The following is a 14,799-nucleotide window of genomic DNA, read 5'->3' on the forward strand; positions in this document are numbered from 1 at the left end:
GCTTTACTGGCCGAGGGAGCCGACGTCTGTCCGCAGACAGTTTTTCCAGGTCATGTGGCCAGCATGACTAAGCCACTTCTGGCGAAACCAGAGCAGCGCACGGAAAAGCCGTTTACCTTCCTGCCGGAGTGGTACCTATTTATCTACTTGAACTTTGACGTGCTTTTAAACTGCTAGGTTGGCAGGAGCTGGGACCGAGCAACGGGAGCTCACCCTGTCGCAGGGATTCAAACTGCCGATCTTCCGATCGGCAATCCCCAGGCTCAGTGGTTTAGACCACAGTGCCATCCACGTCCCAAAAAATAAGACATCAAGTGTCAAAAGCTACAGTGAAGAGGCATGTCTTCAGCATTCACCAAAAGCTCCATGTTGAATGTGCCAGACACACCTCTGTGGGGAAGGAAGTTCTACAGATGAGGAGCTGCCACAGAAAATGTCCTCTCCTGGCCTGTCAGCCTGAGATCTTCAATCAGCGGCTGGGCAGTCACCTATTCATAGAATAAGAGAACTGTATGATTGGAAGGTACCCATAGATTTACCAAGCCCAACACCCTGTGATGCAGGAATCCTGCCCACAGCTGTCCCTGGGTGGGCTCGAACCACCAACCTTCTGGTTAAGAGCCAAGTATACTGACCCACTGTGCCACCTGAGATATGGGGCGCTCTAGCTCTGAATGTCCTGCATGGTGCAGGGTGTGTGTGGGCTACAAGGCACTCTCCAACTCTACAAGTTAGGTAGAATAAAGCAGTGCATGGAATGCAGGGGCCAGAGAGGTGCCGAGTGCAAAAGCACTTCGCCTGCTGAAAACCCTCCGACGCTGCCATTAAGAAGCAGAGGTTCTCCTGTTAATTAGAGCTTAATTTGGACTAAAGTACAGGCACGTGCTAGAAGAGATAAGATCACAAACGGTGGAACAAACCAACTGCAAGGATTTAAGGATTTAAGGTTTGAACTTGAGATAAGACTTCATTTGGTGCAAAAGACTGGGGGTGGGGAGCCTACAGTTTATTTAAAGTTTTCTTTTCCACATTTATGATTCAGCAACCCTCCTCTGAACGTTAGTTCAAATTACTATATATTTGTTCAAGCGAGGATGGAAGAAACAGGATTATAAACATGGAATATAACATTAAACGGAACTGTGTGTGTAAAAGGGGGGGGGAGGGAGGGAAGCTCTATTTTGCAAAAGGTTTACGATGGAAACTTAGAGCTGACTCTTCCCCATCCTTTATTATTTACGAAGTGAATAATGCTAAGAGGACACAGAAGCCAGATTTGACACATTGAGTGTAGTCCCCCCACCCCCAGTCAAATAAATGCTCCCATTTCCATTGATTTTGGGGAAAGAATTAAAATGAAAGCAAAGTTGTTTTGCATGTATGACCTTTAACAAGTTTCATTTGTTCCACGTAGCCAAGGGCTTTGTGCTGGATCATGATGGATTATTACGCTTACAGAATAGCTGTTCTGATCTTTATAACCAAGCTCCTGTATAAGATGTCCCTTCTTTCGCACCTTGCTTCTATAAACACAGGCCAGAGACAAACACTGCACTGTGGTTTTGACATTGGAGACGCCAGCTGGGAGAACAGCAGCAGCAGCAGGAGTCAGCCAGGAATCATAAAACTGACTTACTGCAAACCAGAGGGGGGTGGGGAAGCGGGGGAGAAAGAGACAGAGAAAGAATACTGGTTCTCAGCAGACACCTCACAGTCAACATCATGGAAGTCAGGGCACCGGAACATCAATATCAGACCCTCCAAGTGTCCCTTTTTTCCGGGGAAAGTCCCAGATTTACAGAAGCCGACCTGGTTTTTTATTTGATCCTGGAATGTTCCACATTTCCTTAGGACGTTCCTATTTTCATAGGAGAAATGTTGGAGGCTATGCGACCCTTAAGTCAAGGAGATAAGTAACTATACAACCTATTTACAAGACATCTGAAGGCAGCCCTGTATAGGGAAGTTTTAAAACATTTATATATATGTTGGAAGTCGCGCAGAGTGGCTGGGGCAACCCAGTCAGATGGGTGGGGTATAAATAATAAATTATTACTATTATTATTAGGGAATAGTGTGTCCGTATTTTCATTGGGAAAATGTTGGGGGGTATACAACATTACTGCATCTTTTAAGTGCCCAGTTCAGTTGAAAACAGCAGGACACTCCTGCTTCTTTGAAAGATCTTAGTCTATGCTGCTGCTCTTCACTTCCATTTCCCTGTGGTTATCCTGGAGGACAGGAGCAGATATATGTCCCAATGCCTAAACCAGGGACAGTGGCCCTCCAGGGTCTGTTGGACTACAACTCCCATCAGCCCCAGCTAGCATGGTCAACGGTCCAGGATGATGATAGAGCTTGGAGCCAACCAGCTTCTTAAAAACTACAGGTTCCCCAGCCCTTGTTAAGAAAGCAAGCACCTTGCCGTAGGCAGGAGAAAGTGATCATCGCTTAACCTGCTCCCTCAATTAAATAGCCATTGTAATGTCTATACAATGAATCCCTGGGTCAGATAAACTACAGTGGTACCTCAGGTTACATACGCTTCAGGTTACAGACTCCACTAACCCAGAAATAGTGATTCAGGTTAAGAACTTTGCTTCAGGATGAGAACAGAAATTGTGCTCCGGCGGCGCGGCGACAGCAGGAGGCCCCATTAGCTAAAGTGGTGCTTCAGGTTAAGAACAGTTTCAGGTTAAGTACGGACCTCCGGAACGAATTAAGTACTTAACCCGAGGTACCACTGTAATGGGGAAAAACCTGCCTATGCAACCCACAGTCAAAAGAGCAACCTCCTTCTTCAGCCACTTCCCTAGCCATGCAAGAACCCCCCTGAGAAATCTGAATGCTCTGGTGAAGGAGCACATTCTTAAATTATTGATAGAAGCTTCTTAAGGACAATTTGGGAATTTGCAAGTTCCAGCAGGCATCCTAGGCAACCTTGGAAGCAGCCAAGTACCTCCTATCCCCCCATCAAAACCTGGCAATGCAATCCAGAGCAAAAGCTGAAGTACCTCGAAAGTAGCAAAGGCCTTCCTTCTGAAACAGAAAGGTAAACATCGACCGAGGTTTCAAGGCCTCATCGCCAGATCGTAACCCTTGGACTGGCCAGCTTTGTAGCAGAGCTGTTTTTGCACCATAACGCAACCTCCCCCACACTTGGCCTATTGAGACACTTGTGCAAACAGAAGCTTCCTGTCAGCCTTTTTTTAAAGTTTAGTGGAGGTTTTTTTTGCTACACAACAGCGCCCAATTTAGCAGGCAACAGAATAAGTCAGTGAGAAGGGGGGGTCAACCTCGCAAAACATCACTTCACTACGAAACCAGGTCAGAATCTCCCACAGCCGTTTGGGAGGCTGGCTCCAGTTCTGCTTTGTTTTTAAATCTAATTTTTATGAAGACTCACGTTCAGGGACACTGTGTTTGTATAGCCAGATAAAGAAGTGATGCCGGGGTGGGGTGAGAGAAGAGAGAGATAAAAATGGGGATTTCCCAATTGATAACTTCCAGCAACAGGGATACCACCCCCACAAAAATGAGGCATGTGGATGTCAAGCCAGGCCCCAACCCTTCCTTGTTGAATGATAGGAAGAACCAAGAACAATGCACCCTAGATAACACCTTATCAGCTAGCTCTGCATAGGTGACAGCTGCCATACTGCCCTAGACCCCCATCTTCACTATACTGTACTTTTAAAGCAGTATCACAGCACTTTATTTTACTTATTTCATAAAATAAATACACGGCTTGATTAAAACAAAACAAAACCTCAGAGCAGTTTTTTTAAAAGCCTTAAACCATCCTCTATTTTCCCCCAAAGCATCCTGGGATCTGTAGTTTATAAGAGTGCTGAAAGTTGTCATGAGACACCCCTCCCCCCTCACATACACATTCAGCTCACAATCTCAGAGAGGTTTAACAATCAATCCTTCTTCCCAGGAAATTCCCGGAATTGACGCTCAACTCTCCCTCACAACTTTCAGTCCTCTTGCACTTCCCAGGATGCTTGGGCGGGAGGGGGGGGACCATGACTGTTTAAAGCGGTACAAAACCGCTTTAAATTCATAGTGCAGATGGGACCCTCGCTTTCAGCAGCCGTTTTCCTTGTAGTTGAGGTAACAGCATGGGGTTTCCAACCCACCTGCAACAGCCCTACAATTATTCCCTTTTCCGCGTCTCTCCAGACGCTCCCCGCCATTGGGGGAGGGCCCGCAAAGTGTACCTAATAAATACTTCGGGGGCAATAACCTATATCAGGGGCGCGCGCAGACCCCCTCACACTTTTTGGAGGGAGCACGGAGAGCAAACATCTCCCTCCTCCGCCGACAGACCCAACACGTTGAGTTAATCCGAAGTCAAGGAAACAGAACGCGCATTAACATATACACACGCACACCCCCTCCAAAAAAATTATATACATGACGGCAGACTTCCCGGATCCTTCAAGAGGCAACGTTCGCTCCCATGACCCACCACCTCCTTCCAAGGCTCATAGCTGGCAGGAAAAAGCAGACCTCCACCAGCACCCACCTCTTCCCCGCACCCAAGATGAGCCACTTCTCAGCCTCTTCCTCCCCACAACTTGCTCTTTCCTAGCCGCTCGCCGACCCCATCCTGACTAAAGAATTCCTGCCCACTTGGCCCTTGATTCCCCAGGGGAAGCAGTTGTTCCTCGGAGCAGCGCCTCGCCCCCAGCTGTCACCCTTCAAGCGGCGGATGGAGCGGGCACTCTGCACATGCTTAGAGGTAGCCTCTACCTGAGCCGCGGCTGAGCCCTCCCGCCCCAAAGCAAGGCTCCGGCACGCCCGGCGGCCCCCGCCCCCGGTGCCTCCCGGCCTACCTTGCAGACCGCCCGGCGCCCCTTGCCCACCGCTGGGACCGATCCGGCCTCTTCCCGTCGCCGCGCTCTTAGCCCTGCCCCAGCTGCTGGCTGCGAGCCTGACCCCGCCCCCTCCCTCTCGCCCGCGCGCCCCGAGTTGCCGACATTCTCCGCCGACGACCAATCGCCGGCGAGCTCTGCGGGTCCCTTCGCCTAGAGGCGCCTCTGGTAGCCAATCAGCGCGGGCCTCGGCTTTCATTATTCATCCGGCTGTTCCACGCCTGGCTTCCTCCTCCCGCTGCTCTGCTGGAAACCCAGCTGAGTTCCGGGCAGCGCGTGACGTCGCCGCCGCCGCTGTTGTCTTTCTCCTGAGCGGGAGGGAGGCTTCGCTTCAGCCCCAGTGGGCGGGGGAAGGAGCTCTCAGCGGGGATGCTGCAGGGCTGCTTGTAGGGTGGGGTGGGGGGGTTGCTGGGTCACCCCCTTCTAGTGGGCTCAGCCCTCTCGCCTGCCCTGCTCAGCAAAGAGAAGTCGAGCCTGCCTTTCCTCTCCTAGTTCTGACAGAGTGTCTTGACAGGAGGAAGCCACAGCAGCTGCTGTCTCTGCCTACTCCTGCCAGGAAGCACTGGGCGAGTGCCTAGTTGCAAGGAGCCTCCATCAGCTGGTCCTTTGGCCCAGACTCTCCCCTACCTCTTCGCTTGCCTTCTCTCTTGTTGGAGCAGTAGGTATTGGGGTGGGGGAGAGATAGGAGTTACTGGGACCCAGCCCCTCCACTGTGTGTGGCACCCAGAAGGAAATGGCAAGTGAGCAAGAAGGAGGAGGAGGAGGCTGGTATTTGCATGAGTAGCTGCCACAGCTGGTTCTACCATTGGATAGAGTGAGGTGCTTGCCTTAGGCGGCAGATCCTGGGAGGCAGGAAGCGGCGGTGAGGTGTTGAGAGGACACAGTGTTCTCTGCGCCCTTCCTTATATATTTATTTTTATTTCATAAATTTTATATACCCCTTGGTTGTAGGAAAAAACAAAGTGGCTTACAAAAAAAGATAAAACAACAAAACCATCACTAAAAACTTTTACTGCTATAATTTACGCCATACACAAAATTAAAACCATAATAGACCAAAACAAATAAAAACCCATATAAGCTTTCCAAACATTTGAGTAAGGCTTGCCTAAATAATAATGTCTTCAGCAGGCACCAGAAAGAATACAGTGAATGCATCTGTCAGGAGTAGTCAGTGTGTTGTCCTCTAGATGTTGCATTCCGACTACCATCTTTCCTTAATATTAGCCATACTGGTTGGGGTTGATTGGAGTTATAGTCCCACATCATCTGGAGGATACCATATTGGCCAAACGTGCTCTAAGCTAACCTGCTGCCCACAGGTGCAGTGGAAGGCTCTGTCCTGTCTGCAGTGCTCCTTGGGCTGTTAAGGGGAAATTTTAATTCCCCTCCTAGGTTTTTCCCCCAGCCCATTGTCACCTCCAGGTGTCGGTCTAACACATCTATAGCCTTTCCTGAGTCAAATGTGACAGAGAGATGGAGCTCGGTATAATCTGCATATTGAATATCATTCCTGGAAACCAATCAGGTAAGTCATCAGGGCTCCTGAAAAGCCTGCAGCATGGAGGTTTGGTGTCAGTCCTATATAGGACGTTGTTCCATAGAGATGAGGCAGGCCACCAAAAGGACTTCTCATGGCTACCCTCATTACTGATTTATGTAGTGGGCATACCAGGAGAGCCTCCGAAGCAGATCTTAAGGTGTGGGCTGGTTAGTATAGGTGTGGGTGGTCCAGTAAATAGCTCGGGTCCAAGCTGGTTAGGACTTTAAAAGTCAAAACCAGCAATTTGAACTGGGCCCGGTAATGTGTTGTTGTTGTTGTTGTTGTTTTGTTTTGTTTTGTTTTGTTTTTTGTTCTATAACGATAGCCATCACCCTTTGACTTTCATGGGAAAATGAGTGTTTCGCTTCTGACCTGAGCTACCTTGCTCTTTGACTCTGTCCCTCAGACATGAGTTGCAGGTGGTATGGCACGAAGCAGAAAGTCCCAAACCTCCTTGAGGTTTGTTAGTGGTTGGCATTAGCCAGTCCTCCCAAGGTGCTTTGTGACCTCTGCAGCTGACCCTGGGAAGGGAAGGCTGCTGTTAGTGCACAGGTGGTGCGTACAGCAGAAGGAAAAACACGTTTGGTCTGGGTTAGGGGTCAGCAACCTTTTTCAGCCGTGGGCTGTTCCACCGTCCCTCAGACCATGTGGGACTATTTTTTGAAAAAAAATGAATGAATTCCTGTGCCCCACAAATAACCCAGAGATGTGTTTTAAATAAAAGGACACATTCTACTCATGTAAAAACACGCTGATTCCCGGACCGTCTGTGGGCCAGATTGAGAAGGCGATTGGGCTGCATCCGGCCCACGGGCCTTAGGTTGCCTACCCCTGGTCTGGATTAATGAGTTCTACATTGCGTAACAGAGGATGTTGGAAAGCTCACTTGTTCACCTCTGTCCCTGTTGTGCCAATTTCCTCTTTTTTGTGTGCTTCTCTGTTTTGTGAAACTCGTTTTATTGATTGGCTTACAAACCAACAATTTCTGAAACCTGTTTTTGTTACATGTACTGAAGTCTTTTCATACATGACACAAAAACAACAAAGGAAACCGGATTGTTGTTGTTAAAATAATTTATATACTGTGGGAAATTGCAGTCAAACATATCTATGCATACATACTAGTTGGTGCATGAAGGGTTTAAAACCACAGAGTTCCTAGACTCAGCTAGGTCATGCCCCTTACCTCCATGAGGAAGGAAGTGAAGCTGCTTCTCTTTCTGTTCCTCACCTCTCTCCGTGCCATGTAATCAACCAGAACTAATGTTTGAAACTATATGCTGTATTTTGCCCCCAAAAGTAATCTGCCTGTGTTCTTTTTGCTGCTGCATGAAATAACACATGAATTGGACCTTTGGATTTAGTAAGTTAAGCATTTAAAACTTACTGAACTGTATGTGGTCTGTTCATTGCTACAGGGGTAGAGAGGCGTTTTAAAGTACACTAAATGGGATATACAAAAAGGTTTAGCAACCTACTAGCAATACCGCTGTTTAACTTTGAGATTGTTCTTAATTCTGTTGGGGGCTCTCTCCTGCTGGAGGGGTGTGCAAAGCCCTATGTTTGGAATTTAGGTACCCAGCTGATTATTTTGTTAATTACTCACACACAGGCCAGGTCAGTTTTCCTCCTACATGCACCGCCTTTCATCTTGAGAAGAAGTGTCAATGCATTTCCCAAGCAGAAAAAGCCAGCAGCAAAATAACAAGCTGTCAATCATAGTAAAACAGTAAGATCAAAGTAGAAAAACATCCCTAATTAAAATATATCATAAACAAGTCTGTTAAAATCACAGGCCAGGAAATCAGAGGAAAGCTTACCTCAACAGGCATGTTTTAAAGAGCCAGCAGAATGCCAATACTTATGGAACCTCTTGTATTTCACCAGGGAGGGCATTCCATAACACTGGTACTACCAGTGAAAATAATTGACTCCATGTTATCTCAAGTCAATAATCAGGCTGTGGCAAAACTAACTGAGTTAACTGCGAGCCTAGCTTTCTCCCTGACATGCTACGGATCAATGTGCAGGATTATTATTATTTGTATATAAGAATCCACAGGCCCGGATTTAGCAGCCCACTGAGAGATAAACCAATGAGCTGCTGGGAAATCCAGGAATAAAAGTTTTAGTTTGAAAAAGTTTTGGAGAGAAGTGTGAATTGGATTAAGACATGATGCTGAGGGATGGAGCAATTAACCCATTCTACTGTGCTGCTTCCCTGCTCTAAATCTCCCACAAACTACCGGCAACCGCACAGGTCCCTATATGATTTCCATCGTTGGACTGGTATCCAAGGTGGGGGAGGAGGCTCTTTAAGATCAGGAAAACAGCATGGTGGAAAGAGCTGGGTGCTGCTGCCCCAACTGGATTATTTGATTCAGTTCTCTCATGCACACACAAATGTGCGCACACCACACAGTTGCTTTGTGTTTTGACAAAAATAATGATTTTTTTAAAAGGGTGCAAGATTTGATCACTCATTTTCCAGTATTCTGTATAGTTTGGCTGTGACAGTTGGTCAAAATAGTTCACAGCTGGTCCCAACAGCCAGATCATATGTGCACTCTAGCTTCATACAAATCCAGGATTGTGATGCAAGTCTTCTAACGGGGGCTGCGTGATGACAGTCTTACGTTTATAGTTGATAGATAGATAGGTGATAGGAAAGAATAAATGTATTCACCATTGTGGCACCTTCATGCTGCAAAGTGGCACTTTTTTGAAGTGCTGCAACTCCTGCAGCTGTTGGGGACACAGTGACTCTGTTGCATGGGTGGGTGGGGCACAATCCTATAGGTAGCAGCAGACCCTGGAAGAAATCATCCTACAGCCGTGAAGTGCACTGGCTATGCTAGTTTTTTCTTGGTGGGCTGCTCAGCTGGGTTTTGCAATTTAAAACCTGATTAATATGAAGTGAGTGTGGACATGTTAACCAGAGTAGAGTCCGAGGGCTCGTCCACACTGGAGTTTACTGTGTATTGGCAGCTGTTTGCATTTCCATTTAATTTACATTGTCTAAATGACATTACCATCAAGCAACACCCATCTGAATGTAGACCCCTGTCAATTCTAATCCAATAAGTTGGGGGAGATGGGGCTCCAAACCTCTTTACTCAGGGTTGCATACAATTTGTTTTGTTTTTTGGGGGCTGGATGGATAAATTACCACTTTCTGCTACTCTGATTTCCACACCCACTGCTTCATCACTGTGTTCATTTCTTACCCAGCTTTCCTTTGACCCTCAGATTTGCATGAAACCAGAAAACTGCACAAGCAAATTTACAGTTGGCTGACTGCGCTTTTGCACACTTCTTAGGTGAGGATTTTTTTTGTGTGTGTGTGTTTTAATTTAAAAAGCTATCTGTGTGCATGCCCTGTTGGTACAGTCAGTGCCGGATTTACGTGTAAGTTAAACAAGCCATAGCTTAGGGCCCCACTCTCTTGGGGCCCCAAAAAAATTTAAAGGGGAAAAAAACCTGGATGTACATTTCCAAAATATTAGATAAAAAACAAATAAAATAAATCCTATATATACCGCAACAGTGCTTGTGCTGTGTAGACTCCTATGATGTAAGTACAGTAATGGGCCCCGGTGCTAGCCTGCTCCCTAAAATATCACTGGTTTGCTCATTTCTATATATAGGGTGCCTGCATGGACTGGTTCATTGGTAACATGTGCAAATGGCTTTAGATACCTATTAGGTCCATAAATTACCATATAACATACATTCAACACAAAAAACAGCAACAATTTGTTGTTGACAAAGGACAGCTGGACATATAAAGGGCCCCATTACCTTCAGTAGCTTTGGGCCTCATCAAACTTAAATCTGGCCCTGGATACAGTACTTACCTGGCATAACAGAGTTAATAAATTAGAAGGCAGGGACACACACAAAAGGGGATGGGTGCTGAAGCTGCTTCGCATATGCAGATTCAAATAGCTGCAGGCATTGACTATTCCAAATGTGAATGTGGGGAAAGTGGATTAACAGCTGAATGTGGACCAGCCAGACTGTGAAATGTTTTGATAGAGACCACTTGTGGCAAGGATTCTCAGTTGGACATGGCTGCTGTATCATTTTTGGGGAGCTTGCAGCGGTAATCGTATGAACCCATGGCCAGCAGTGATCTTTTCGAAAACCTTAGCAAGCCACTCATTGAGGAATGCTTTTATGCAACTATGCTTTAAGTTCATGCCTATGGCATATCTGAATGGCAGGCAAAATTGAAATCCAGGAGACTCACAGTTGTGGGCAGCCAATATGTTTTATTATCATTTATGGATCCTTGTGTGGTCAAAATGGCTCCACCTGCACACAAGGGGAGGTATCAGCAGGTTCACAGAAAAGCCAAGATTTGCAGAACTATCCCCCCAATAAACAAACGAAACAACTGGGGACAAAACCCCTAAAAAGGAGGGGGACCCAAAACAGACCAATGAACACTGAGCATGCTCTATAGCCAGAGAAGACCACCTTGCATTTTGGGGAGGGGGAGGGGGATGGAATGTAGTTTCCTGGGAAAGAGCATGACTAGCTGACTGGCTGGCAGAAATTTGGATCAGGCTCACTCTGCCCTGCAACATTTTTCTCCAGTTGCACTTAATGAGCCACCCCAAGGATTCCGGTCAGACCTTGTTAGTGGTTTCAGAGGCTTTACAGACTTGGGTAAGATCTGGTGCTCCTGGGGTTGGCTTAGATATGTAAACGATATGACAGCATTGTTAGGTGTTGTGGCTGGGGAGTGGGGGGGGGGAAGCAAGTATGGTCTGTTGCAACACCTCGTTGTGGTACCCACCTATTTAGAGCAAACCATTTTGTGAAATGTCTTTATTTATTTCTTAACATGCCTTTTGTGGTAATCTGAAATCTTTTCGGAGTTACCCACATATGCTGTGATGTCACTGGGCGATGATGACCTTTGCTTTCAAGTCAATAAATGCCGCAGTGACAGTTGAAACTTGTGGTTATTGTGCTTTGGCTTTGATCTTACAAAAGGTCTTCTGCTGTGGTTGTGTCTTGCCCTTTTGTCTTCTTCCCTGCGAATCCCACGCAAATGCTTATCTATGCAGACGGCTATATTCAACTAATTTTCACTGAAAGCAGACCCACTTAAATTAATGGACTTAAGTTAGTCGTGGACATGTTTCATTGAGTCTACTCTGAGTAAACCGCCCAGTATACCACCCAGAAGATTTTCCTTTCCTTTCCCTTTCTCTCTTTTCCTGTGAGGACTTGCTTGTAGTTATCTGTCCTTTCCAGCTGCCAAAGATCAGTGGAGTCTCTTGTGGTACTTCTGACTCAGCCTTGATATGGGTGGGTAAATCAGCCCAGGCCCTTACCATTTCCCATCATGTTCAGTAACATCAAAGGAAACTCCAGGATAAGGACACCCCTTTCTTTCTTTCTTTTTTGAAGGAAGTGAAATGCCCAAAGTCAGAAGAATGGGAAATCCATATTTACAGATGGAAGCGAGCAGCTGTGGAATTTTGGCATTATCGTTTTGTCCTTATTCATTGCTCAATGGAGGATTCCATTCTGGAGTTCCAAAGTAATGTATCAATTACCCACCCACTGATTCTGTCACCATCATCTGTGTTCCACGTCATGGGGGCCACTTAACAGAGCGAGGAGGGGCCAACTCTGGAAAAGCCGCTTCACCTTTTCCCAGCAAGTCCCAACAGATGATGATGTGCTGTGGGATCAGTGATGGCTTTGCCAAGAACCTCCTGTTGAATGTTGCATCCAGTGGGGAATTAGTCGCTGGCTACTTCCCAGGACTGGCCCACCCAGGAGGTTTGATGAGGCAATCGTCTTGGGCGGCAGGCTGGGGACAGCTGGGAGGGGCAGCAGATCCAGGCCCTGGGGAGCATGCCACCCACCTCCTCCTGTGCTTGGTTCCCACCTCTTCCTCTACCTGCTCCTCTCCGGCCTCCTATTTTTTCTTCTCCTGCCACCTTCAGCCTGCCAGGGCTTCTGTAAGCTGCCTCCACTCAGCAACTGTGGGGCTGTGGGCAGAGGAGGGCTTTTTCTGTTTTGCCTCAAGTGACAAAATGCCCTGGGCTGGCCCTGCTACTTCCAGAGATTCAGCTAGGTCTAAGCCAAGGCCAGCTGTTTGGGAGTGATGGGAGGGGTGATTTTAAGGCTGCACCACTGGCACAAATAAAGGCACAACTAGGCAGAACAGTAGGAGATCCATAATCTGATTGGCGATTTTTAAAGAGCTAAATGCTGGTTCCCCACCCCTCAAATCTGAACTGGTGTCGTGGTGCTAATGGATGAGTAGTTTAACCTTTTCCCCTCTGCCATTCTCCTGATTGGAATTGCCCCACCCCAAGGTACTATTTGCTTCACAGGTCAAAGCACTGGTCCTGTAGCTTATCACCTCGAAAGGGTGTACATAACCCCCCTGGTTGTTGAAGGAGGCAGCTGTGCAACTCTTACCAAACAAACCTGTGGGATGTTTCAAACTTACCTGGTTTTAAACCCGACCTCTTCTGCGCAAAGCGTATCCAGTGCCAGTCTTACTCAAAGTAGACCCATTGGAATGAATGGCCCCAAGTTAGTCGTGCTCATTCATTTCAGCGGGTCTACTCTGAGTAGGATTAGCATTGGATGCTCCCCAGCGGGATCAAATGGGTAGGTGAAGATTCCCTAGGAGGGGAAGAATGGTGCTGATGACATCCAGCTAGGCTTCTTTCCTATCCAGTTTGTGAGCAGAGGCCTTAATCTTCTGCTGATGTCTGGGGGCTGTAAGAAACTAGATGGCTGACAAACATGGACTGTATCACTGTTCCAGCAATGGCAGTGCCCTTCTGTTTTTGATTTTTTTAATGCTCCTACCTGAAGGGGAGCTGCTGCCACCTGGAGGGGAACATGGAAGCCACACTTTCAGATCCTGGCTAAGGAATTACTTGGGTGGAAATAGTTCTGAGTGTATCTCCTGGCTTGTCTTGTGGAGGGAGAAACGACACTATTTTAAAAGTGGCATACTTAAAAGTGATGCTTTTTGTTTGAAAGAAAAGCAGCCAATCTGCAGTTGGTGTTAGTGTAAAAAGAGGTGCTCAGTTCAAAAGCACACCAGTGCAAGTAGACAAATAGGCACCGCTGTGCTGGGAAGGTAAATGGTGTTTCCGTGTACTCTGGCACTCATTACGGCATCCCATTGCGCCAGAAACAGTTTAGTCCTGCTGGTTGCGACCCAGAAAGCTGTCTGTGGACAAATGCCAGCTCCCTTGGCCTGAAGCGAGATGAACACCACACCCCATAGTTGCCTTTGACTGGACTTAACCGTCCAGGGATCCTTTACCTTACTAGGTGGCATGGGGACTGGGCCCAGTGAATTCAATTGTCTCCATCATGCCATGGAATGAGAGAGGGTAAGTGAGCATGCAGAGGCTGCTCCTTTTGCCTGCTCCCTCTTCATGACCCTGCTGTGCCACCCAAAGAGAAAGTGCACAAACAGGTAAAGCGTTGCAATCACAGGCGGTGGGGTGATAGCAACCAATCTTGGTGCCATCATGCTGAGGCAGGAACAACTGCTTTCTCCTCTTACCTATCCTCCTTCGAGTGGCATAACAGGAGGCGTTAGGCTCGCAGCAGTGAATTTCCATCATTGCTTCACCCAGGAGAATGCAGGTGAGCAAGTGAGAGGACAACGTGGCTGCTCCATCTGCAACCAGCTATCTATGCTGCACTGCCCGGGGCAAGGTTAGCCAACGTGGTGCCCTCCAGGTGTTGCTGGACTTCAGCTCTCATCCAGTGCTGATAGGTGTCCATTGGGACCAGCAGGGCAGAAGGCAGAGACAATAGGAAGTAGAGTCAGAGCCAGCTAATTCTAGTTTTGCCTCCATTCTCCTTCCAGCCAAGTCCTAAAGGGGGACACTAAGAGGAACGAGGAGGAAGCTGGAAAGCACTGCCACCCTCTGTCTTCTTACCTAGAAGGCCTCTTCCCCTTATCCAGCCTCTCCTCAGGACACAGAAAGGGAGGCGAGGTTGCGATTTAGTCTGCCTGTCCTCCCTAGCAACAGCTTCCAACTGGCTGCTTTCCCTTCAAAATAAAAAAATGGCACTGTTAAGGACACTTGAACCCCCCCCCCCCCCAATTCACATGCTAAATACAGGTTCCATGTTTTCAGCAATAGTGCCCAGCCCCCAGTTTTGCTTGCTATGAAGAGTTCTGGAGAAATTTAAACCTTGCACACCTACTTTGCGAGTTTGGCCTGTTAAAGGTATTGCCTTAATGTGGCCTTTAAGTAAAGAATAAAAAATAATAATGATGGTGTAGTGGTTAAGATAAGTAGATTTGCAATCTGGGGAACCAGGTTCGCGTCTCCGCTCCTCCACATGCAGCTGTTGGGTGACCTTGGG

General features: G+C 47.3%; 1 protein-coding gene and 1 long non-coding RNA gene across 11 annotated transcripts in view; both read right to left on the reverse strand.

Moving 5' to 3' along the window:
• The window catches only part of STAT3 (signal transducer and activator of transcription 3), a gene marked incomplete at its 3' end in the record, with an annotated part of 39,735 nt that extends 34,716 nt beyond the window's left edge, over positions 1-5,019 (reverse strand). For 2 of the 10 annotated variants that reach the window (XM_083408595.1, XM_083408596.1), the window contains exon 1: positions 4,842-5,019. Of the gene's footprint in view, positions 1-116; positions 489-1,456; positions 1,636-3,014; positions 3,129-4,841 lie in introns of those variants that run through there. The other 8 variants (XM_083408603.1, XM_083408597.1, XM_083408599.1 and 5 more) reach the window with 7 other exon arrangements.
• Positions 5,020-11,244: 6,225 nt separating this feature from the next.
• Positions 11,245-14,799, reverse strand: part of LOC310662055 — a 359,048-nt gene continuing 355,493 nt past the window's right edge. Inside the window, exon 2 of the long non-coding RNA XR_014504234.1 lies at positions 11,245-11,824. This is a non-coding gene — a long non-coding RNA (uncharacterized lncRNA). The remainder of the gene's footprint in view (positions 11,825-14,799) is intronic.

This window comes from Podarcis tiliguerta (assembly GCF_965153285.1).
Source record: "Podarcis tiliguerta genome assembly, chromosome: 13".
NCBI lineage: Eukaryota > Metazoa > Chordata > Lepidosauria > Squamata > Lacertidae > Podarcis > Podarcis tiliguerta.